This window comes from Papaver somniferum, chromosome 11, assembly GCF_003573695.1.
Source record: "Papaver somniferum cultivar HN1 chromosome 11, ASM357369v1, whole genome shotgun sequence".
Taxonomy (NCBI): domain Eukaryota; kingdom Viridiplantae; phylum Streptophyta; class Magnoliopsida; order Ranunculales; family Papaveraceae; genus Papaver; species Papaver somniferum.
This window is the reverse complement of record NC_039368.1, coordinates 69,003,692-69,028,791: the sequence shown is the minus strand read 5'-3', so window position 1 is coordinate 69,028,791 and position 25,100 is coordinate 69,003,692. Positions and strand designations below refer to the sequence as shown.

Sequence of the window (25,100 nt, the reverse complement as noted above, 5' to 3'; positions counted from 1 at the left end):
TACGCCTCTGATCCCAGCAGGATATTGCGCACTTGATTCCCTTAGATAATCTCACCCACAACTAAGAGTTGCTACGATCCAAAATCACAGGCTTTGACAATAAAAAAATCTGTCTCACATAGACAAGTCTATCAAAGGATCAATCTGTCTCCCATAGATAAACCCTAAAGGTTTTGTTCCGTATTTTGATAATAATCAAGGTGAACAGGAACCAATTGACAATCCGGTCTTATATTCCCGAAGAACAACTTAGATTTATCAATCACCTCACAACAATCTCAATCGTATGGTAACGAAACAAGATGTTGCAGAATCATAAACAATTAGACGAAGATGTTTGTGACTACTTTTTATATCTTGCCTATCGGAGATATCAATCTCAAGCCAATCAATCTGATTGTACTCGTACGATAGAAGATGCAAGATCAGATCACACAACTACGATAAAAGTAGTATCGGTCTGGCTTCACAATCCCAATGAAGTTTTTAAGTCGTTAACCTGGTTTTAGAAGAAGAAAACCAAAGGTTAAAGGAGAATCGACTCTAGTATGCAAACTAGTATTACATGTAAGGCGTGGGGATTAGTTTTTCACAATAATAGATGTTTCATTTATATAGTCTTTCAAATCAGGGTTTTTCCTTGGTCACAAAGCAAACAATATCCACCGGTTAGATGAAAACCTGATTTAGATTCAAGCTAATATTTCTCAACCGTTAGATCGAAAACTTAGCTTGTTACACACACTTGAAATTGCACGCTTCTAGGTTTGTTAACCGTACCCAAACGTATGAACTTGTTGGTTCAATAATAGTTAACCAAAAGGTTAGCCATATGAGCATTTCGTATCAACCATGTTCTTCTTCACGATAACTAGTTCAAATGACTTCAAATGAACTAGTTAGAGAGTTTTTCAATTGGAAGGAAATCTTATGTACTACACAAGACACAATTGAAGCAAAGATGATTTGATTCACTTGAATCGGTTCATGAACTTTTATATCCACGGTTTGCAAACTGCATTCCTTAGTCTTTTTAAGTTTAAGTTCAGAAATCATCTTCAGATATATAACCTTCTTAAGTTCGCAGACTAGGTTCGCGGACTTAAGCAACCGGGCAGAGTTTACAAACTCCAGCAGAAAATCTCGGCAAAAGACCTTCCGCCAGTTCGCGGACTGGGTTCGAGGACGCAGCTAATTCGTCAACTCCAGCAGAATTTCTCGGGTTGAGAAGTTCGGCAGTTCGCGGACTTGGCAAAGCCATTCTTCCGGTTTCTCTTGATCAGCAAAGTTCGAAAACTTTGGTTCAAGGAATAAAACTTATACATAAATGTGTTTCCACAACAATGCTTATGTCCATCATTGGTTATGTAATCTAAACTCTCATTTCAATCATTGAAACATTCTTAGAGGACGTTATGTAGTTGTTATACCATTTCTCGTCAAAGCAATTTTTAAAGTGATTGAAACATATCATGACTTTCGTCAGTAGGTAAAGATAGACTTGATCGAAGCGAAACGCTTACGAACAAATATTTCGAGATATAGATAGGCGAGGTATACTCGGCTCGAAATACCAAATGTGTATAATTCAAGTCTATATATACAACATACGACTTCTTGTCTCAAAGAGTAGAGTAGATAGACTTTTGAGTGTTAGATAAGTTCAAGTCTTCACATACCTTTTTGTCGAGAAGTTCCACCTGTTCCTTGAGTAGTTCTTCTGCTTGTACGATGAATCGCCATGAAGTCCTTGAGCTCAACTACACTTTATATCCTAGTCCGAGACTTAGCTATAATAGACTAGAAATAAAGACTTATAATTTTGATCACTAACATTGACAAACATGCTTGAGATAGCAACGCATGCGAGTTCGATCGAGCAATGCTCTAACATGTCCAGCTTGGTGTTTGTTACTTGAAATTCACATTGACTCCTGTTGACCGTTTATGACTAGGCTTTAATTAATTTTATGAAAAATAAAAATACTGAAAAATACGAGTGTACAATGATACCCCTAAATTGGATTTGATCTAACGGTTAATAAGTATATAGAAAAAAAATCTATCATCCCGTTTTATCTACCAGTTGCTGGCCCGCGACAGAACTTTCTCTTTTGTCCCAGCTACTGCTATTGTGGTCTTTATTATGTAGAACCTGCGATGTATTGTTTTTTCATTTAAAATCATCATATAAACGTATCAGACTTGGATTTGATAATGAAAAAAACTATATTTATGTGATTTGCTACTTCCGTCGCAGAGATGATTAAGATTTTGTGTTCAGTTAGGGTTTGTTTGTTTGTTTGTTGTTGTTTTTTTTTGTTTGAAGAATTGAGGTTTCAAACAAAAACTTAAATTAGGGTTTCGATTGTTCTTTTACTTTCAATTTGATTTCTTGACAGAATCAATTCACATGGGTATATGATTTTATTAGGTTTTCAATTTCGATTTTATTAGGGTTTCAATTTGCGATTTTTATGAGACAAGAAGAAGTTATGGGTTCTTGTTTCAGATCACCAATCTAATTTTGGTTTCAGAAGGGTGTAGTCAAGATTTATTAAAGAGATTGATGATTTACAACGAAAAAAAATTAGCTGAAGGAACAAATTTTGCACCTCGGTGATTTGATGCCATTAATGGTGGTAGGATTTGTGATGATATTGTGCATTTGATGGAAGTGACATGACGAGTTGGAGAAGCCTTGATATCAGTTCTTACCCAAATTCACAATTGAAAGAAGAAAGGGGATCTGTTTTGTGACTGTTAATCATTTGTGAAGATTTGAAGCATAGAAGAAAAGAAATTGGAGATGGGGTTTGATTGAGGTGATGGAAGAATTATTGTTGTTGTCGATTGAAGTGATAAATGAAGTTTTTTTTTATTGATTTTGATGCCGAGAAACAGATAAAGAGAAGTGGTATGAGTTTGAATCAGAAATGCGTGAATGAGAAGAAAAGAAACTTCACTGTGTAGTTTGAAGATTGAGAGACTCTGATAATACCGTTGAATTGATTGAAAAGATGGGAGTTGTTCTGAAACTAGGAGAGTTTACTGATGTTGTTAATAAAACAAAAAAAAGATTACTAGTGATCGAAGTGAGTTGGTGATGTTGCTGCCATTAGAGTTGGAGAGGTGTTGCTACTGAAGATGATGCTTGACGGTGGCTGCGGCGGTGATGTGTTTAGAGAAAGAAGAGAAGGTGAGTTTGATGTAATGAAAATGCTAATAAAGTGATGGATATAATTGTAATCTGATTTCACAATTTAATTATATATATATATATATATATATATATATATATATATATAACTTATAAACAGAAATCAATATTTAACCTGGTCAACGGAAGTCAACGTGAATTCCAAGTACCAAACACCAAGCTGGAAAAATGTTAGATCAAACTCAAAATATGGACAAAACCTGAGTACCAAAAAAAATAACCGTTTTTTTTTGCTGCCGAGAAAACATCTTTGAATAGCTGCTTAGTCATTGATTTTATGGATGGTTAGCTGAGATTTCGCATGTCTTAGAGATTGAATGTAATGAGAATATGTGGTTCCTTATGAACCAGAGATTTGCGGGTGAAGAATGATATATAAAATGTAGCTCCAAATCAACCTCAAATTGACCCTCTCACGCACAGAAACTACACTCAAAATGTTTGAGAAAAAGTTTCAAATGAGATTTTTACTGACCGGCATGAAGGGTCAAATAGTAAATCAACAAATATTTAAATGATAAACTCAATTAAAATTTGACTTAATGACTCAACCAAAGTCAACGTCATTTCCAAGTACCAAACTCTAAGTTCGACAAAAGTTAGACCAAACATTAACTTTGGACAAAATGTAAGTACCAAACACCAATTAACCCAAAGAAAATTCCAAAACGTACAACCCATTATTAAAAGACATCACATTTACCCTTACAAATTTACAATGTTTGGTGAAAGTGCATGGCTGCTAATAGGGGGTACCAGTTTACTTGGGAGGGTACCAAAATTCATATAAGACAAACTAGAAATTCCCCTGTCTTATATGAATTTTGGTACCTTCCCCAGTAATCCGGTACCCCCATTAGCAATGTTGGTGAAAGTGGTGCAACGCAAATCTTCACAGTAAAATTTTAATATCACTAGACAAATCGTTCCTGAAAGTCTGCAATGATGCCCCCTTTATCAATCACCTCCTTTTTGCTGATGACTGCATGGTCTTCTGCAAAGCTAAATGCATGAATGCACCAATCTAGTTAATATTTTCAATGACTTCAGTGCTTATTCTGGTCAGATGATTTACTTCTTCAAATCTGGTATTTTCTTTAGCAAACACACTGATCCTGACATTGTCACCACTATCAACAACTTCATGAAAGTCCAACAAATTGATCCCGAGGATAAATATCTAGGATCCCCTTTATTCACTAATAAGAGCAAGATACAAGCCGTCAAACCATGCATTGACAAGCTAAAATTCAGACTAGCTGGCTGGAAAAGTGAAAATCTATCCCTAAACGGCAGAGAAACTATGATAAACAATGTTACTTCCACCCCAAGCATATATCATATGAACTGATTCAAGATTTCCAAGAAGACTTGTTCGAAAATTGATAAAATTCAAGAAACTTCCTATGGAAAAAAGACCCCGAGAAATAAAAAGGTCTTTTCTACATTGCTTAGAATAGTGGCTGTAAACCTAAGGAGCTAGGTGGTCTTGGCTTCATAAATATGGAATTTTTCAAAAGTGCCATGATCACTAAAATTGCTTGGAGACTCATCTCGGAACCTGATTCCATTTGGTCTACCACTATGAAAGCCAGTCACTTGATCAATGAGCATATCATTAGGTTGGATACTAAACCAAAAAGAGCTGACTATTGGCTATAGGAAGGAATTCTGGAAGAAGTGGTAACATCCAAAAATATTACAGATGGAATATTGGAAATGGAAAGCTGATTAGAATTTTGGAAGACAGATGGATTGAAAAAAAGAAGAAATCCAAATCAAGCCTGCTAAGTGTCGTAGAGATCTCACCAATGTCAACCATCTTATCTATTTTATAAAATCAAATGTGTTTTGCCTCATCAAACAGTTTTAAATGGGCCTTTGCAAGCCATCAACGGATCCCGTTGCTCTCAAAACTCAAGAAAATTGGGGAGATAAATCGCGGCTGAAAATCCTTCCCTTTTTATGCCCTATTCTGATGTCTCTACGTGTGTGAAGCTCAAAAACTCATCGGTTACGCTTCTAATAATCCCCATTCAACGGTATTAACAACATCATTATCTCGCCGCTCGTAAACTCATCTGTTACACTTGAATTCACTCACCGACGGTTTTTATTCTTATGGAATCAAACCCAGACGTATAACAAAGATCAAAGTTTGAAGACAGATTTCCTCAATTCTTTAAGAGCTTCGATTTAGGAAACTGCAGCATTGGGTAATCAACCAAAATCTAGATCATCAATTTCATGTGCTGATTCTAACAAAAAATTCTTACTCCCTACTCATCCAAATTTCAATCCAGAGAAAGACATTCGAGGTCATCAATATGGTCGATCATTTTTGTTAGGTATGTCATAATTTTCTCCTCTGCATTATTTATTTATTTATATTTTTCTTTTAAGATTTCGTGCTTACATATAAGAAAATGTTAAGAAATCAGCATTGTTGCTAAAAAATAAAGATGCATGGTTGCATTACTTTGATACATTCACTACAACAAAAACAACCATGGATCATTTTTAAAAACTGTTATCTAAGTACTGGATGTCTGTGATCTTTGCCAGTATAATCTAAAGATAATCTAAAGGGTGATTTATAGATCACAACTTTTCTGCAATGAAATGTGTGATCCTACCCTATGCAAAGAACTCAAAGTTTTGAAAAGTTGGGATCTAAAAACAAGGTTTTAAAATACAAGGTTCTAAAAGAGAGTGATCTTTCCTCTGAAGTTTTCAACCCAAATTTACCCTTTACAAACAATACACCCATACCATTTCTGCACCTGTAACTCAACCAGAAACTGATATAAAAAGGAAACAATGTCTGAATTGAATTCATTCCATGTCTGAATCAAATTCGTTTCGAAACCACAAACTAATAGAAAAATACAAAGGTCTGCCAAGTTTACCCAAACCAGAAGTACCAAGACTCAGATCCTATATATCAGAATGAGATGGGTAAAGTTCACTCAAACCAAGAGTACTAATTGTGAACATTATTACATCTGGGAGAAATATGCTACAACAACTACGAGACACCAACCTCAAGCGCAACTTCAGCTGCATCAACAACTAGAACACTATAATTTTGGTTCTTGTCATTGATGTCAAGGCGAAACATCTACAGCAGTTGAACTCGAGGAAGCTTCTTCCCATGGTTCTGCACCAAACATGAGTTGCTGAGCTTGATGTTGCATTTTCAGGTCCTTGAAAGCATAAAAACTAGTAATAAATACCAGAATTTGGAAACTACGGTCAGATAATAACTAGTTTGTATTATTTTCCTTGGAAACCGCTATGACACATAGCCTTGGAAGACTCAGAACAATGCAATGGGATTTCACAATCGAGGAAACAAAATTGAGACTAAAGAAACGGAATACCTGCTACTTCTCATCAAATGTATCATGTGAGCAAAGATTATACCACTCAAATTCCTTTGTATTTTTGCATTTTCCCAAGCCTTTCAGCAACCAAAGAATTTTCAAAGCTAACAGGATGCAGACAACTTGCAAGTATTAGAGAAAAAAAAGGTGAGATTATAAAACATAAGGTCTAAGTAACTTAGGAAAATTGTGCTATTGAGGTTCTTAAATGATTAAATCACAAGAACTGCACACGCCTTGCAAAAGTGCAAACACTTCCTATGTTGCGCTTACTGAGCTGATTCACGTCAATTAGGAAAAGTAGGATCCTTGTATGAAGAACTTGACACCCTAGTATAGCTTTTAGAGAAAGTATTTGATACTTTATTCAGTTTAGTCACACTTGATGTTTCTGTATATCCTTCTCACAAATAAAGTAGATCCCAGGTAACCAACTGCTCCCGTAAATTTAGTTAAATCATGCCACTAGTAATCATATCATGCATTGGTTGGGTTAACAGTTGTTGAGAGTAGCATATCCTTTCTATATGTTCACCGAGTAAGGGAAGGGAACGAAGGGAAGCGACTAACGAACATAATTTTCTCGTCTCTCCGGCTTAAATTTTATTTTGAGATGCCTATCGATTTACTTTGAGGGTTTTCGTCAGATTTAAGAGATCTAGAGAAGTTAAATTATCCAATGGGTTTTTCTAAGTTCGATTCCAACCAAAAAGGACAGTGAATCAGTTTGCCCAGTACTGCACAGTAGAAATTGACATTTAGTCCCAAAGTTACTGAGCTTGGGACGCTTTAGTCCTCTCATCTCAGGCCTAGTACTCTCTAGTCCAAAAAAGCCCCGTCTCAAACAATTTTAATCCAAATATGGACGAGTTAGTCCAAAATTGTGATCGATCCCGATTTTCCTGTATTTCGAATATCCCGTAACTACCCTTGAGACGATTCCATACATAAAACGAGGATTTGAAATCGAAAATTTCAGATCTCAAACATGAGTTCAAAACAGGGAGCCGAACATAGAAGAAATTCGTAGGTGATTTAACAGTTTCAGAGAGAAATTTGGTTGCGATTCAACTTCAGGTTACTGGTAAAGTGTAGTTACGGGATTATTTTTGATCTCAGATTTGAATTCACGACAGATTTCAGAGATAGATCGATCCATAATTCAACTTCAGTTTCAGCGACTTAACCAGTTTCAGACAGATTCATAGAGGTTAGGTTGGATTTCATCGTTTCTGATATTTAACGGAATTCAACTTCAGGTTAGTTCTGTTTTTGCTTCATCGTTGAATCTCTTTTCTGATATTTAGTTTTTTTGATTTTATCAGTTGATGATATGAATTCAATCTGTTATATCTTATTGTTTGTATGTTATTGATTTGATTTTTGTTATATTTTAGCTTTTGATTTTCGTTAAATGATTTTGATTACTGTTTTTTGGTGTTTGGTGTTATGATGCATGATATGAAATCGACTTGATATTAGATCATATGCTTTTGGTTTATTCAATTATGTGTTCTAGTAAGATTCTGAAGCTTATATCTTCGATGGATGAAGTAGTTTTGATTTTAAGTTTACTGTTATTTGACTTTTGCCTTCGATTAAATGTGTACTTTCCTGTACACTCTTCAAGTTTTAGGTTATGCGAATCTGAAACTATTATTATATGTTTTGTTATATGTAGGTGTATCAAATATGTCTGAGAAGTTTGTTCATGCTGTTTTGAATCATGGTGAGCATTCTGTTGCGTTTCGTGTTAATACTTCTATCACCGTTGATGATTGAAGCATTTTGCCTGTAAGCAGTGGAGGTCTTTGTCCCATTTGAGTATACGTTTTTCCTATATGGATACTAATCAAGTAGTTTTTATACAAGGTGATATACAACTTCAAGGTTTAGTTGCTCTTGTTATTCAGATGAACAATGAAGATTTCTATTTGAATGTTGATGTAATTCCGAAGCATACTGGTTGTAGCACTAGTTCAAGGTCTTTGTCTCGTTCTAATTCTGGTTGTAGCAGTAGTTCTGGTGCTGGTACTTCAAACTCTTGTGTAAGTTAAAGTCCTAAGCTTATAAGGGTGGTCGATCATGACACGGACAAGGCCAAGCCTCTCATTATCGATGAATGACGTTATGTTTTTGACAATATTGGTAGAGAATTTGCGGGTGGTGTTAAAGATGTAAGGATTGTTGTTGATCAGTACAAGATGTGTAATAGTTACAAGATTCTTATTCTTAAAAACGACAAGACTCGTTTTACTGCGAAGTGCGAAGAAGATGGTTGTGGTTGGAGGATTCACTTTGGGCCTGTGAATGGTGACATTTCTCGGTTTGTGCTGAAAGATTCTAACGTTATTAACAGGTTAGTGGTGTTCACTTGTTTTTTTGATCCATGTTAATGATTTTTAGGTTTTAATATGTAGACTTGTTTTAGGTGTACATTGTGGTGCACATTACTTGTTGTAGGCTTTTTAGGTGGCACTTGTGGTGTAAATTTCATATTCTTGCTTGGTCTGTGCTTTTTTTTTTTGCATGTGTGTTGTTGTTTTTGAGATTTTATTAGGTGTACAATGTGGTGCACATTACTTATTCCAGAATTTTTTTTGTAGCTGTGGTGTTGGTTTGAGGTTGAAGAGTCCTGTGGTGACAACCAAGATAGTTAAGCATTTGATCGCTGATAGTATACAGGGTGATCCCACTTTAAAACCCAAACAAATCATGTCACTCTTTAAGAAGACTTATGGGTCCAATATTAAGTATCACCATGCCCGTAGAGGGAAAGAAGCTGTATTTGAAGATCAATATGGTGACGACGAGAAGTCGTATAGCGATTTAAATTGGTATGTGAAAGCCATTGAGCAAACTAATTCTGATAGCTTTGTGAAACTTGAAGTTGATGATGAAACTGGAAGATTTAAGCGGATTTTCATTTGTTTCGGTGCTTGCAAGCATAGCTATAGGTATCTCAGGCCCATGATTTACTTGGACGCTACTTTCCTCATTGGTAGATTCAGGGGTACTTTGATGGCTGCAACATGTGTCAATGGAAATGATGGTTTTTACCCATATGCCTTTGCTATTGTTTTATCTGAAAACAAAGACAATTGGTTTTGGTTTCTGGATAATCTTCAACAAGTGGTCGATGATCGTCCGATTGTTTTCTTTAGTGATCGTCACGAAGGACTTCTGCAGGGCATTCCAAGAGCATTTCCTGGTTCATATCACAGCTATTTCTTTTACCAAATCAAGTGCAATCTCCCTATTAGAAAAGGTGATGCGAATTACAATGTTGTTATTGATTTATTTTACAAAGCTGCTTACTCTTACACATCAGCGAACTTTGAAGAAGCTTTGCGGGGAATGTATGTAATTGGTTGTGGACATGTTGCTAATTATCTCAGGACCATTCCAAAGGAGAAATGGGCAAATGTATTTTTCCCTGTATACAGATATGTGGTAGGCTCTTAAAGATGTGAAAATAAGACAATAAATGGATGCCTACAGTGATACCTGCAAGTGCACAGGGTCAGTTGTAGCTTGTGTGCAAGAACAGGGTCATTCCACAGGGACTTGGGAGTGTGCAATGAAGTTACACTATGCTGATGATTGATGCAAAACTAAATGCAAGGTCACAAGGCTGCAGTGACAGTGAAACAGAGATGGTAAAACATCTAACCAAGGCTATGAGATAAGGGCAGGGAAGGCAGTGCACTGATTTCAGTGCACAACAAGCTGTGAAGTGCAAAAGCTAAATAAAACAGCAAGGAAAACTCAACTGAGCAATAAGAATAACAGAATTAGAGTTGCAAGTGACTGTAAAAACAAATTGTGGGCTAAGCTACGGCTTTGAATCCACCCTTGTGACCGAGCCAAATAATGTAGTTCTAGGTTGAATCCCTAATGGAACTAAGTGACAGTTAAGGCCAATTTAAGATCCTAAGCATACAAAAAGGGAATAGCAAGATAATCAGCTTGCTCAACTGATGTGCTCCTAGTATTGACTGTCTTTTGACAGTACAATCAATCACAAGCACTAGTGAGCACTGATTTCTCCCATTGCTCAATCAATTCAGTGAACTAAGGCTTCTAACCTAACATTCCACTACCTAACAGTCCACTAAAGCTTCATCTGAGCCTCAGCTAGTGAGACTTAGCTCATGACTAACATGCTAACACAAACATACATCATACAAGATAATTGAAACATGAATTCAAATATTGAACATAAACATAGCATTGAACTACAACCCTTGAGACACTGGCTATTCCAGTGCTCTTGGGTGACACACTGGCTAGTCCAGGCATAGCCCATTACAACACCCAAAGACCCCTATTTATACATACAATGGAAATCCCAAAAAAGCCCCAATTAACAGCAAAATTAGGGTTTGTAAAAAAAATACAATTAAACCCAAAATTGGTTCACCTAACCTACTGATAACAACCCAATCAACCAACCCATGCTTCAATTAGACGTACAATCATGTTCCCCCAATTATCCCTAAATTATGAAATTAGGGTTTATAAAAAGATCTTACCTAATCTCTGAAAATGATTATGACTCTTCACCCATGCCTCTATTCCTCTTCCTGCGTCTTCTCTTGTTCTTCCCATGCCCTAATTGCTTTTCTAGCTCATCTATTTCATCAACCCCTAACCTAGGGTTCCTGTGAGAGGAAAAGATCGAGGAATTGATGTTATAGAAAGCTAGAGGAGTAGGGGAAGAGTGGGTTTCAGTTGGTAGGAGCCATGATGTCTTTGGTGAGAGTTGTGGTGGTGGCAGAGGCGGACATGGTTGATGGCGGAGCAGGTGGTGAAGGTGAGGCTGTTGCAGACGGAGGTGAGGGAAGTGAAGTCGATAGTTTTAGGGTTAGGGTGTGTTTGGGTTAGGGTATAGGTATCGGGTGCTCGGGTGTTGGGCGGTTGTAGCAAATTGGATGAACAGCGAGGATGAGCCGTGGGATGTGGAGATGATGGATCGATTTAACGACGAGATGAAAGGAAGCGAGGAGCGACCGTTGGATGCGGAAGTACAAAGAAACTGACGGCCCAAGATGGAGTTAGGTGCTATAGTGTTTTTCAGGATCTTCAGATTTTGATGCACTATGATGAAGCGACCGTACGATGCTGAGATGATCCAATCCGACGGCTGAATATGAAGGCGGGTATGGATATTGGAAATGGGTTTGGGTGAGGGTTTTGGGCCTTGGGTATGCCAAGCCCATATCTTCTTTAAGAACAATTCTTCCTCTTCAAGCCCAGTTCTAGCCTTTTGGTCTTGCGCACAACATTCTTCGCGGCTTCCTTGTGTGATTCCTCTTGGCTTCCACCACTTTTCTGCTCTTTTTGCTCCGCTATTCGTCCAAACTTTATTTATTACCTAAAATGCAAAATTAGTTAATAAAAATATTTATTCTTGAAAACAAAGAAAATACAGAATATGGGATAAAATGTAGAATTAATGCACAGAAGATGAGTTAAATGCCAAGAAAAATATATAGAAATATGCACTTTTTAGCATTCATCAATATGCTGCTCACTCTTCATCTATTGCCGAGTCATTCAATAACTGGATTCTTGAGTTCAAAAAGCTGCCTGCTTTTGCTCTTCTCGATGCGATACGGTGAGTTTTATGTTTAGTGTTTTATTCATTTATTTTTTACCGTCGCACACATGGATTTGCTTGATGTGTACATACTTGTACACATGTTATATCTGTGATTCTGCAACTATGTGTACATTGTTGTACACATGGATTTCCTTAATGTGTATATTGTTGTACACATGTTTTATCTGTATTTCTTCTATATCATGTTTTGATTTTATGTTTTGTGTTTTTGTCATCTTAGTTTGAAGGTTATGCAGATGAATTCTAAGAGAAGGGTAGAAGTTCTTGAAAATTTTAACACTAGGCTCACTCCCGTATACGAGGATTTACTAAATGAGAACATCAACATTGGTTATACTTGGACTGTTGTTGAGTCTATGGAAAGATTGTATGAATTCAGGTCTCCCCGCACTCATTCTGTAGATCTGTTGGAGAGAACTTGTACGTGTCACAGGTGGTAAGTTCCCTGCGCACATGCTTGTGCTGCCATTCAATCTACAAGGGAGGACATCTATTCATTTGTTGAGCCATACTTCACCACTGAATGGTACAACAGGACATACCAAGAGATCATCTTGCTAATCCCCAATTATGACAAGCCGCAGTCTTATGATCCTAGTGATAGGATTATTGTTCCTATTCCTGTGCCTCCACCCGGTAGACGAAGAGAACAACGTTTCAAGAAGGATTTGGAGAAGCAAAAGAGGCCTATGATGTGCACAAAGTGCTTCACTCTTGGTCACCACAATAGAGCTACCTGCCCCATGCCTTGATACTTTTTATTATGTTTGATTTGTTTGAAAGATTCTATGATTTTTAGTTTTTACTTTTGGTAATGTCTTTTAATTTTTCTATTCATGGATAATTAGTATCAGGATCTGTTTACCATTATGTACACCTTCCTGTGCACTTCACTTTTCTTACCTGTCTTTTTACATGTGTAGCATTATGTAAACCTTGTTGTACAATGGATGCTACTAGTTTATTTTGTTTAGTAATATTCTATCTTTTCAGTTCTAGTGCCAGTAATTAGTTTTTATTTTTGCTGTTTAATGATTGATACTAGATTATTACTTTTTCTATTTTATGTTTCTGTTAGTACATGTGTACCATTCTGTACACCTTCCTGTACCATTGCCTGTCAGATTTTCTACTCTGTCAGAAACTGTGCACAATCATGTACACCTTAATATTTCCTAACCTGTAATACATACCTTAGTACTGACACAAGTCTATTTTTCAAAATATCAATATTGAAAGTAATAAAAAACATTAATTCAAGGTCTTTATAATAGTGATAAGTCTTAAACATAAAGTTGAAAACTTAAATTTGTCTGAAGATTAAAAATGTTTAGAAGAAATTCAGAAAGTGATCTTGAATGAAGATCAAAAACTCTTCTTCCTCTTCAGTGGTTGATTTCCTGTAGTCTTGCGCCACTGATTATGCTCCTCGTCCTTCGCTATATCCCACACCTTTTCATACCATCCGACTTTTGTCAACATCTTGGCCACCAAGATTGATCTCATTTGCTGAAAAATGTCTTCGGCCCTCTGCTGACCTTTTTCCATACCTTTTGTTGTCTTCATACTTCGTTTCATAAAGTAACAAGTATATATTAGACAGTACGGGTTGATTCCTTGTGAAGGGAATGTCATGATGTTTAATTCGTGCTCTTCTATAGGTGGGTGACCCTTCAATGCTCTCTTCTTATTGAGTTCCACTTGTACCACATCTGCTAGTTTCTTTGCATCGTCTTGATATGACTTCTCATTTTCTGAGTGTAACGAGTTATACCATTTCCATTCCTTAGCTTCGAAATCAAAATTCAAAAGCGACCAGTGCAATCCCATCCTCGTTTGATCTGTAGAGTGATTGAAGGGATTACAAGAACTTCCAGGTTCTCAGGCATGTCTCGTATGAAATCAACCACAAGCTTTTGCACCTCGCTGGTGACATTATACTTGACATAGTACTGCAATTAATAATTTGTTAGAAAACAAAATTAATTAGGCTCACCTTAATCAGAAAACTAACAAGCATGTATACTACTACAGAAAACTAACAAATCAAACATTGTAGGCCTGAAAACAGACCGTATATCCATGTATGATATACAGCCTAGTTAGCAATTCGCCGTATAATTCGCGAATTATACGCAAATCTTTCCGTATCGGTCGTTCCCGTATAATACTCCCGTCCGAATGGAACACCGAACCCTGTACGTGTATTTTATCAACTTTACGAATTATACGCGGATTATCCGTCCGTATAAGAATTCGCCGTATTGGTTCGGATACAGTTAGGTAGCTTAACTCCAAATAGATAGGCCCATATTCGCAACGTCGACAAGCTACCCAACTATAATCATCCCAAACGCTCTTTATTCCATTTTTTTCCCAAAAACTGCTTCTTAGAGGATTCGAACCATAGCCTCCAAGCTCATTAGACAACTTACACACCACTGTTCCACGACCTTGCTGAGGTATATTAGAGAAAATAGAGCATATATATTCAAAAATATTGCAAAATCGCGTCACCCACATACAATTTTCTACTAAAATGTGTTTTCTTATCATGTAACATACGCCAAATTTTGTGTTCCGAACTCATATCTCTAAAAAATTATACACGTACGTATGTCGTTCCGATTCATAGCCGAATCACGAACCGTTGACCGGACTATCGATCGAATCTGACTTTTACAAATCCGAATAATACTCGTACGTTTATCATTCCGTACGTTTACCGAATACCAAATTGCTAACTAGGATATACATGTGTACACCTATGTACACACCTATATAAATCTAACAATCAACACTTAACAGACCATGTGTCAATCATATATGCATATCGGTGTATATCAACGTACACAGCTAAAGAAATCTAAAAACACATCGAACACGCCATGTCAATTAGGTGTACAACTATGTACACAATATTAAAGTAACTATATATGACATTTCTTATTTGTTTTGAGAAACTTACACATGCAGTAGGAATCATAATTTCACAGCTCAGGTACTTTTTGTCATCTGGATGACGAATGCTATCTCTGACAAGTACTCTTCTACGTCGATGGATGTAGAACTGGAGTACCTCTTGGTCCAGATATTTTTTGAACATCAGTTCACGAAGTACTCTTCCAACAATCAAAATATCTTCCTTGACTGTTGGATCATCCAGTCTTGTTAATTGCGAAGCTACAGAGCTGCGGAAACATAAAGGAAATGTTAACATGGTGTACAAAGTTGTGCACATAATTTTTTTTATAAGATTCAATCATGGTGTTTTGTGAACTTACTCCATGCTTGCATAGTCGAAGAATTTTTGTACCCTTTTTTTGTCATGTCCTGGTTGCATAGCATCGTATAGTGGTGATAGACGAACATCTGGCAATGGATTGTGAGGACGATATACATCTCCCTTTCTCTTTATTGGGGCAGGATAGCCTGGTTCTTGTCCCTCTTTGATCCCCTTTCCTTTTGGATCTGCTTTTATCACAACTCGTTTGGTTTTACCCTCGGCAGTGAATTCAGGATCTAGCTTTCTTTTTGCATTTCTCTTTTGTGGTGTCTTGGACAACTTGCCAGCGGCTTGTGTCTTCAACATTTCTGCCTCATTCATCCTCCCTGCTCTCGTCCTCACTGGAGTCGTATTCTCTTCTTCTACCTCTTGGCTGCTAAAAAATTCACTAGGATTTTGTTTAATGAACTGCACTGCTTCTTCAATGATCCTTTCTCGTACATCTTCATTGGATAATGATTTTTGCGACGACTCTTCTTTTGGATCTTCTTGGATCAATAATGCAAAGCTTGGACAATCGTGGCGGATCAGGGTTGCCATCTTTTCCTTCACTTCAGATGGTGCCGTTCTGTAACAACCTTTTTCAAGCTTTACGAATACAGTTTCAGAAAAGTTATCTAGAAGGTCCTCAATTGATGTATAAGTCTCATTCTGTGATTCTTCTCCTTGTGTGAGTAAAAGGACTTCTTTAGATCCAACTGACATATGGCTTCAGCTGCAATTATAGTAGCTTCATCAATTTCAGATGTTCGAGTGCCATCCATCACATTCTGGTCATCAAGGTTCACTTGGTCTTGTTTATCTTCATTGATTACACTTGTCTTTGGCGTAGAAGTACTGAAAAATGAAATTTTTATGAGAATTTTCAATGGTGTATAGAGTTTTACACCAATGTACAGGTATGTACACAAATTCAGAAGAAGTCATAAAGGTTTACATCCTTGTACACACATACTAAAAACAACAACAAAAAAAAAATATAAGCTGAGATCATTTTCTTTATACCTTTGCTTGTTAGCAGCTTCACACCCAGCTACTTTGTCAATTTCATCAGTTTGAGCAGTATCCTGGTCATTAAGGTTCATATGCTCTTCTTGACCTTCAGGGATTTCAACTTCCTTTGGAAGAAGAGTACTGAAAAAAATGCAATTTTTTTAGAAAATGAGAAATCACTAAGGTGTACATCTTGATACACCCACAGAAGAAATCACTAAGGTGTACATATTGGCACACATATATAGAAAATGAGAAGAAATGTGAGCTACACATATACCTCGGCTTGTTACCAGTTTCAGACTCAACTCCTTGGCTTGTTCCATCCTTGCCATCCTCTTCTCATTTGCCTCATTGGTCTTTGGTGAAGGAGTGCTAAAAAGATTCAAGTTTTGAGAAAAGGTATTAGCTTTCACACACTGGTGTACGACTATGTACACACATAAAAAAGAAATGACTTGAAAATTTAAAAAAAGTGATGGCGTACCTTTGCTTTTCAGGAGTTTCAGACGGAACTTCATTCCTTTCAGATTCAGTTCCATGCTTGTCATCACCACCTTTGCTACCCTCTTTGTCATTGTCATGATCATGCAAATCACCACCCTTTCTACCCTCTTGTCATTGTCATCACCATCATCATCATCATTATCATCATCATTATGATCATGCATATCACCATCTTCATTGTGCTCCTCATTGTCATTGTCATCACCATCATCATCATATTCCTTGTGCTCCTCCTCAACCTTGTCATCCTCCTCTTCCTCCTCCTCCTCCTCAATCTCATCATCTTCCTTGTGCTCCTCCCCATACTCCTCATCGTCCTCATCCTCCTCCTCCTCAATTTCCTCCTCCTCCTCAGTTTCAAGCCGTATTTCCTTTGCACATTTAAAGATTTCATCCAAAGTGTAATTATGGAAATCATTAATTCTGTCAAGCTCATTAGACCAATTTCATTAACTTTTAGTCTTTTCTCTTCAATGAAACTAAGAATCCTTTCTTGCCTATCCAGAACTTCGGTAAGCTCCTCATCCAACTCCTTTCTTCGCATATCTGAAATGCGCAGCTTTTCCTTCACAACATCTATGCTATTTTCTTGTTTCTGCCTCCGGTACTCATCCAAAAGTAATCGCTCTTCATCAGCCTTCACCCATCCTGGTTGCATCTGAAAACTTGCCAAAGTATCAACATTGATCACAGGTGTACAATTTTTTATACATGTTGTACACAAGACAAATTTCTTAAAATCTATCAACAATGTACAATCATTTACACCTTATTAAAGGTGTATATCAATGTACATATACTATTCTAAGAAAGTTTTTTGATATACCTTTTTCATGGCATCATTCAGGTCTCTCTCGATTGTATTACTGACGTCGCTGATGATCCACCTAAGAAGCCTTGACACACCTTCCTCATTGCTTGGCTTCATGATTTTGTTGTATTCAGCAAACCAATGTTGCATTAACAAATAGGTGAATAGTTAGAAATGTAAGAGAAAGGAACAAACACAATGAACAGAATTATTTAAAATGGTGAATGATATATCAGGTGTATAACTGTGAACTCACCAACAGATAAAGCACACAACCATTAACTTTAAGTGGTGAATCCTGATGTTTCTTAATGCTCGCCATGAGATATTCATGTATATGAACTGGACAACAAGTTCTCTTCATCCTATCCAAAGACTCAAAAAAGTGTGCAAACTGGTTCTTGCTAATCATACTTCCGTTTTCCTGGGTAAAAAAGACCGTGATACACAAGTACATAGTAAACAATACCACTAAGTCTTCAGCATTTCTTTCAATCTCCATTTTCGACTTTGGTTTTAGCTTCATGATACGTACGATTTCCTCCTCCATATTTTTTTCCCAGCTCAGTTCGTTTCTTAACAGTCAATTTGTTTATCAGCGGACCGTATTTTTTTCAGCTGCAGTTTTTACGTCTTACCCTTTTTCGACTTCCATTGGCACCATATTAATCCCATAAAATAGAAAAAAATCCTCAGGTTCACTCTTTACAGCCACTTGCTTGTTCTTCTTGGTAGTATCAAACATCAAATAATGTCCCCTTGAGTCACAAATTTCATGGCGGTACTGTCTCACAATTTTCAGAATTGAGTTTGGGTTCTTAGTCCATATATCATCTCTCTTTTTACTTGTATCTTTCTCATCTTTCCGGTATGCTTTTTTGTGGACAAAGATATCTACAACAGGCCAGAATGGTCCTTCTTTTTGCTTCTCTAGTTGATAATTGATGAACCATGCTTTTTCTCCTCTTTTTGTTTCATCTTCCTCAAGGTTTCTATTCACAAAGTCACTGAAGGCATGGAAACTTGACCTATATGGTTTGTTGGTATCTACGAAAATGAACCAAGAATAATAATACATTCATTATACTCATATAAGTACAAATCATATCACTGTACGCATAAATAGGACCATATCATAGAGGTGTATAGCTGTGTACACTCCTACAGAAAACTAACTAAAGCAACATTTGGACACACCAACAACAAATCTCATTGAAATCACAAAAAAATAGATAGAACTGTAAAAGAAGGCCTTCAACAGCATGGCGGTGTACACATCTCTACACACCAACAACAAATCTCATGAAAATCACAAGAAAATAGATAGAACTGTAAAAGAAGGCCTGCAACAGCATGGCAGTGTACACATCTCTACACACCAACAACAAATCTCATGAAATCACAAAAAAATAGATAGAACTATAAAAGAAGGCCTGCAACAGCATGGCAGTGTACACATCTCTACACACCAACAACAAGAGATGGACAACAGTCTGAAAACACACACATCAGAACATATAAACATGATATAGCATGTCGGTGTACAGATTTGTACACTGGTAAAACACAATAGATGGACAAGAGTTTGAAGTAGCATTACCCTTTTTTGAAACTGCTGTAGATTTTGATTTCTTCTTAGGTGGTGGTGATTTTGAAGTATCTTCTTGTACAGTTGATGTTGAAATTGCTGTGGATTTTGATTTCTTCTTAGGTGGTGGTGATTTTGAAGTATCTTCTTGTACAGTTGATGTTGAAATTGCTGTGGATTTTGATTTCTTCTTAGGTGATGGTGATTTTGAAGTATCTTCTTGTACAGTTGATGTTGAAATTGCTGTAGATTTTGATCTCGTCTTCGGTCCTTGTGATTTTGAAGTATCTTCTTCAACTGTTGTTGGTGTATCAGAAGATTCTTCTGTTGATTTTCGCTTTGGAACTGGTTTTTTAGCAGTCACCATTATGTTACTGCTACTGTATTCATCTATTCTGCGAAGATTTAAGGTTTGATTTTGAAGCTTTAGGTTTTGATTTTCGATTTTGGATTTTAGGTTAAAGTTCTCTCTTGGTGTTCTTTTCTCTGAGTTTTTTTTATCTTCTCTCTTCTGCTAAATGAATTACTAACATTTCCGTTTTTTTTTCAGTTTTTAATTTCAGTTTCTTTTTCGAACCAACGTGTCTCTTCCACATTAACTGTGTCAGTTACAAAACAGTTCCAATTCGTTGCACGTGCGCTTTATGAGACGCGTGCGAAGGATAACATCGTCTTTACACATTTTCAAATTAAGTTTGGACTAATCTGTTCCTAATCGGATCGGGATGAACTAATCCGCATTTTGAGGGAGATTTTGGACTGACCGTTTTTTTCCCTACTGCACACTGCATAAAAATAGTAAAAATACGCCTTCATTAATGAGACGCCTTATGCAGGAGCACACCTTGCACCCCTTCAGAACCGGCCCTAGAACGGAGCCCAATAAGTAGGGAAACAATATCCACACAATCAAAAAAACAGATCAATAATAATTTATTTAAAAAAAAACACGAACCGAAATATATGAAGAAAAATGCAAACCGCAAGAACTCCCCGCATAGAATTCATAAACCGAGACAAAACATCGTAATGTATCCAAAATAGAAGCTAGTTTGGAAGAAGCTGACATCTTAGTAGTAAATAGAGTAGAGATACACGTAGATGGCAGTCGATGTAGCAGAGAAGAATGAAGTCCATTGCCAGTGGTAGTTTTCAGCATTCAGCAAGAAATATGTCCAAACAATTGTAACACAAACAGTAACGACAACAAGAATTAGGAAAACCATTAACATAAATCCATACACATAATAGACCTGCAAGCAAGAATAAGAGATAGAAATGGTAATATTAGATCAGGTTTAAAAAACAAATGAACAGTAAAATGTAGCTAGCAGGATACGGAATAAAACATAGCAGTTACATGTATGTAACTTGCAAAAAAAGCCTCCTAAGACTGATTAAAGAGGATATGTACCTTGTAATCCCAGAAGGATGGGAAGACAAAATACATCTCAACAAATATGCTGCCAAAGGGAAGAAGACCCCCCATTAGTGAGCCTACCGACGGTGTGAGATACCATTTCTTCTCAGAGATTGGACGAGGAATGGTCTTGACACAACAAGGATTGTTTGGACCACCACTCCAGTTTCTTCCAACACAACAGTACCAAGAAGTGCTAGAGGGAAGGAGATGAAGTCCCAGATGACAAAAACAACTACCATAGTTCCAAAAGGACTAATGGCTAGAGATCCGTAGAATATGGAAATTGTATTGAGTGCAAAGCCAATCCCAAAGCACATAAATGGAAAAAGTGAGGTCGTAAGGATCATCGACTTTATCCAGCTTTTACCTGAGAGAAAAGGATTAGAAGGACTCCAGTAAGATACACTGAACAAAGATGGAGCATAAAGATGAAGCAAGGGCTTTTTACAAAAATAGACCTGTTTTTTTGGTGCTTTTCAAATCTAGGCCACTTTTTTTTTTTTTATTGCTAGACTAGGCAAGTTTTGACCAAAAGTGATGGATGGAAAGTTAGCACCGTTAGGTGTAACTAAAAAGACCTAAAAGTCCTTTGTATCACTGATTTAATGTTATATCATTGATTTAACTCAGTTAAATCAACATGAAAACTGTACACGTGGGCTCGGATATGCCATGTGGATTGCTTACGTGGGCTCGGATATGCCATGTGGACTGATTACGTGGGAATCATGTCACGGGAAAAATCTGTACATATCACCATTCACAGTTCCATTAGTTGGCCCAATCTCCTTCAATTCAAAATCAATCCATGTAAAACCCAATTTCAGATTTACACCAGAAATTCAACTAAGCTGAGCTGCCATTTTAGATTTCCATAAACCATTTGCAGCTCAGCTGCCACCAACTGCTCCTGCTCTCCACCTGATTCTACAGTTGAGAGCCCTCTCATTACCACCAGCTAATCGCACAAAGCTGCCAACTTTAGCAGCAACAACTCCTTGTCATGCTCTTAACTGTACTTCTTTCACAGCCATTGCCAACTGCACTCTGCCACAGCCACAAAAACACCTGCAAACCAGCTTCAACAATAACATAATCTCCACTGCAAACCAGCTTCAACAAAAACACCTGCTGTACCAGCCCTGTATCCTAGACATACATCTAATCATGGCAACAACTCAGCCCACAACCGCAATCTAACCAAACCATTTCAACCATCTTTGTTTCAAACGGCAACAGATCTTCTTCCAGCCATACTTGTGCAACAAAGCCACTGCAAGCATATATTCCTTCATCAACACCAGTTTCACCCTTTTCTGCTAAATACAAATCCCATAGTTCCATTGCAACCATCTTTTAAGCCTGCTTCAACAACAGCCAACCATCAACAGTCCCCAATGAAACAAAGAAATGCGCTCAAACACTGACGAGCATTAGCAAGCCCAAGACACCAACAAAATCTTATTAATCTACCAGCCTGATCTCTAGACATTCCAATTAAGCAAGCACAAGACAAAGGTGTCCATTCTAGTCAGTTTGGCATCAAATGTCTAATGTGAATTTACAACAATTCACACTTAGTGTCTGAAATATTATATCTCATTTACTTAGAAATCTCCTCTAAAACAATATTGCTATTCTTGCACAAGCCATATAGTCTAAACAACAAAATTTCAACTACAACAAAATATAATCGTTGTTTTCACTAGTTGACTGGTCATGAAGACAGACTTTGAAAAAAAAAGTATCAACACAGTTTTAGTATTTATTTAATCTCTACCAGCTGCAACACCTCAACCAACTATCACCACATCAAATTTCACTACCTTCAAGAGCCTTCACTACCTTCTACAGCCTTGTAATCTCATCATTTCCGCAGCTTCAACTTCAGTTACAACCCTGCAATTACAGCTTGCCCTCAGCTCTTGTTAGTTCATCTCACCACGGCATCACTCCGCTGCAAACCACCTACCAACTCAAGAACCCATCTTCTCATTCAACACCAATTGCACATTTTTCTCTGTTACTCACCTCATGCCTCACTGTCATGAGCTACAACCACCAACAATAGCTCAATACCACCTGTAATTCTAAGTACCAGCACCATCTGAGACTGCAACCATTCTTGCAGTGCAACCCCTGCATATCTCGACAGCAGCAACTCATACCCTGTGTTGTTCTTGCTCAAATGCAACTACCAGCACCAATTACCATCAGAACTCAGTCACACAAAAACAAAATCAAATCTAGGAGCAACCCAATCTTCTTAATTCCGGCACTTTCGGTTTCAATCTTCTGTGAAATTATACACAGCACCCATCTCTCCATCCAGGCCATCACGAACTGTGAATTAGTAGCACCACCATCTTCTTCTTCTGATGCTGTAATTAATCCAACAAGAACCCCACCTGAATTCCCATCGAGCTCAAACCCATTCACCAGATGAGTCATACCCATCTCTATTCATCAACACAACTGCTGATTGCTTCATTATAAAGCTTCGATTTCTCACCCAGCAGCAGCAAAACCAACGGAAACCCTAACTCTGAATCACCACAGCTTAATCATTTCTTCTATTTCTGTTCGCATCTCTTGTTCACAATTCAACCTTGCTCAATTCACCACCATTACCATCTCATAATCTCTACCAGTACCCATCTTCAAAACCTCTTCTTCTTGATAATTCGAGCACAACAGCAAATCACATCTCCGACCAATGGCATCTCCATCAGTTCATGTTGGTTTCTCTCTTCAATCGCATCGATCTAATACTCAATTATAGAAGAAACCCGTCTCTGATTCTCCTCAGATTAGATCCAAACACCATCAATACTTTCTTCACAAACTGAACCTTAATCTACTTTGCTTCTCAATTTCTATCAAACCCTTTTTCTCTAATTCCCATGTTCAATCAATTTCAGAACCATCATCAATTTCTTCCTACAAATCTTTTCAGTGAAACCCTAATTTAATTCCAAATCCTCTCTTCACTAATTTGAGCAGAAGAAAGAAAACGGAAGGAGAAGAAAACAAAGAAGAAGAAGATAAGAAGAAGAAGAATGAATGAGATCGAGTTTATCTCGACTGGTTTCAGATACTCATGTCGTCACTATCATGGCCGTTCAATTAATCCTCGAGATGACGTCTTAGTTAGATTAGGCTCTCAGATAGCAACACGTGGACATCTTATCTAGTGTGACTGACACACACGTGTGAAGGACATTTCAGTAATCTTACCACATGTATGAGATCTCCCTATATGATATTTTGGCGAGATATTGACAAGTCAACGCGATAAATTGACCGAGATGGTTAAAGTGGATGGAATCCGTTTAACTTGCCTAGTTTTGCAAGAAATAAAAAAAAGTGGCCTAGAAATGAAAATGAGGGTCCAGACCAGGCCTACTTCTGCATATCACGCGTGAACCAAAGATTTCTTAGAGTGAGTCAGATAAACATACCACCACTCTTAGAATACAACCCTCCATTCACATAGCCAGAAATGAACGACATAGGAGCATAACATACAATAAATGTGGTGATGATCGCTCATCGTCTGAGACACATCAACAATTTCAGTGGAAATATTCGAAAAAATTAGAAGGAAGATTAATAGAAACAAGCATCATGCGTAATAAATAAAGTTCCTGACGAACATAAACAGAATAATGCAAATGTGAGGGGAAAGGAGGATACAAGTTTCCCACCCCCACTTAACGTTTAACATAAGTAAAGGTCAGCGCAAGTACACCTCACAGTAAACTAATTAGAATAAGAGTTTGACACAATAATTTAATACTAATATCCCATACATATAAAGTAACTAAACTCAGTATATTACCAGCACGTAATCATTATTTCCATTCTCATGATTGTGAATTTACTTTAACCAGAAATCCCTATATTCCTCATCCACAACAACATCACTATCAGCAGCTCTGACTACCACATCTCTTAAATTCGATAAGTCACTCGTTAATACACTTGATTTTTCTACAGCTCTCAGGGCCTGGAAGAATGTAGAGATATAAAATTAAACACAAAGACAACTGAAAAGACGAGGATACCCAAATACACCACAATTTCTAATTTATCCACCTATAAGTCCTTTTACCGAAAGTGATTGTTTATGAACTAAGTCGATACAATACAACAAATCGGCATTCACACTTTGTGTGATCGTCTATGGATACGAGATCGAGACAATACAACAATCAAAGTGTGGTTACTTGATAATAGGTTCAGATTTAACCAAACTCC

General features: G+C 37.2%; 1 pseudogene; it reads right to left on the bottom strand.

Moving 5' to 3' along the window:
- Positions 1-6,962: 6,962 nt before the first annotated feature.
- Positions 6,963-24,389, bottom strand: LOC113321253 (annotated as a pseudogene).
- Positions 24,390-25,100: the final 711 nt, after the last annotated feature.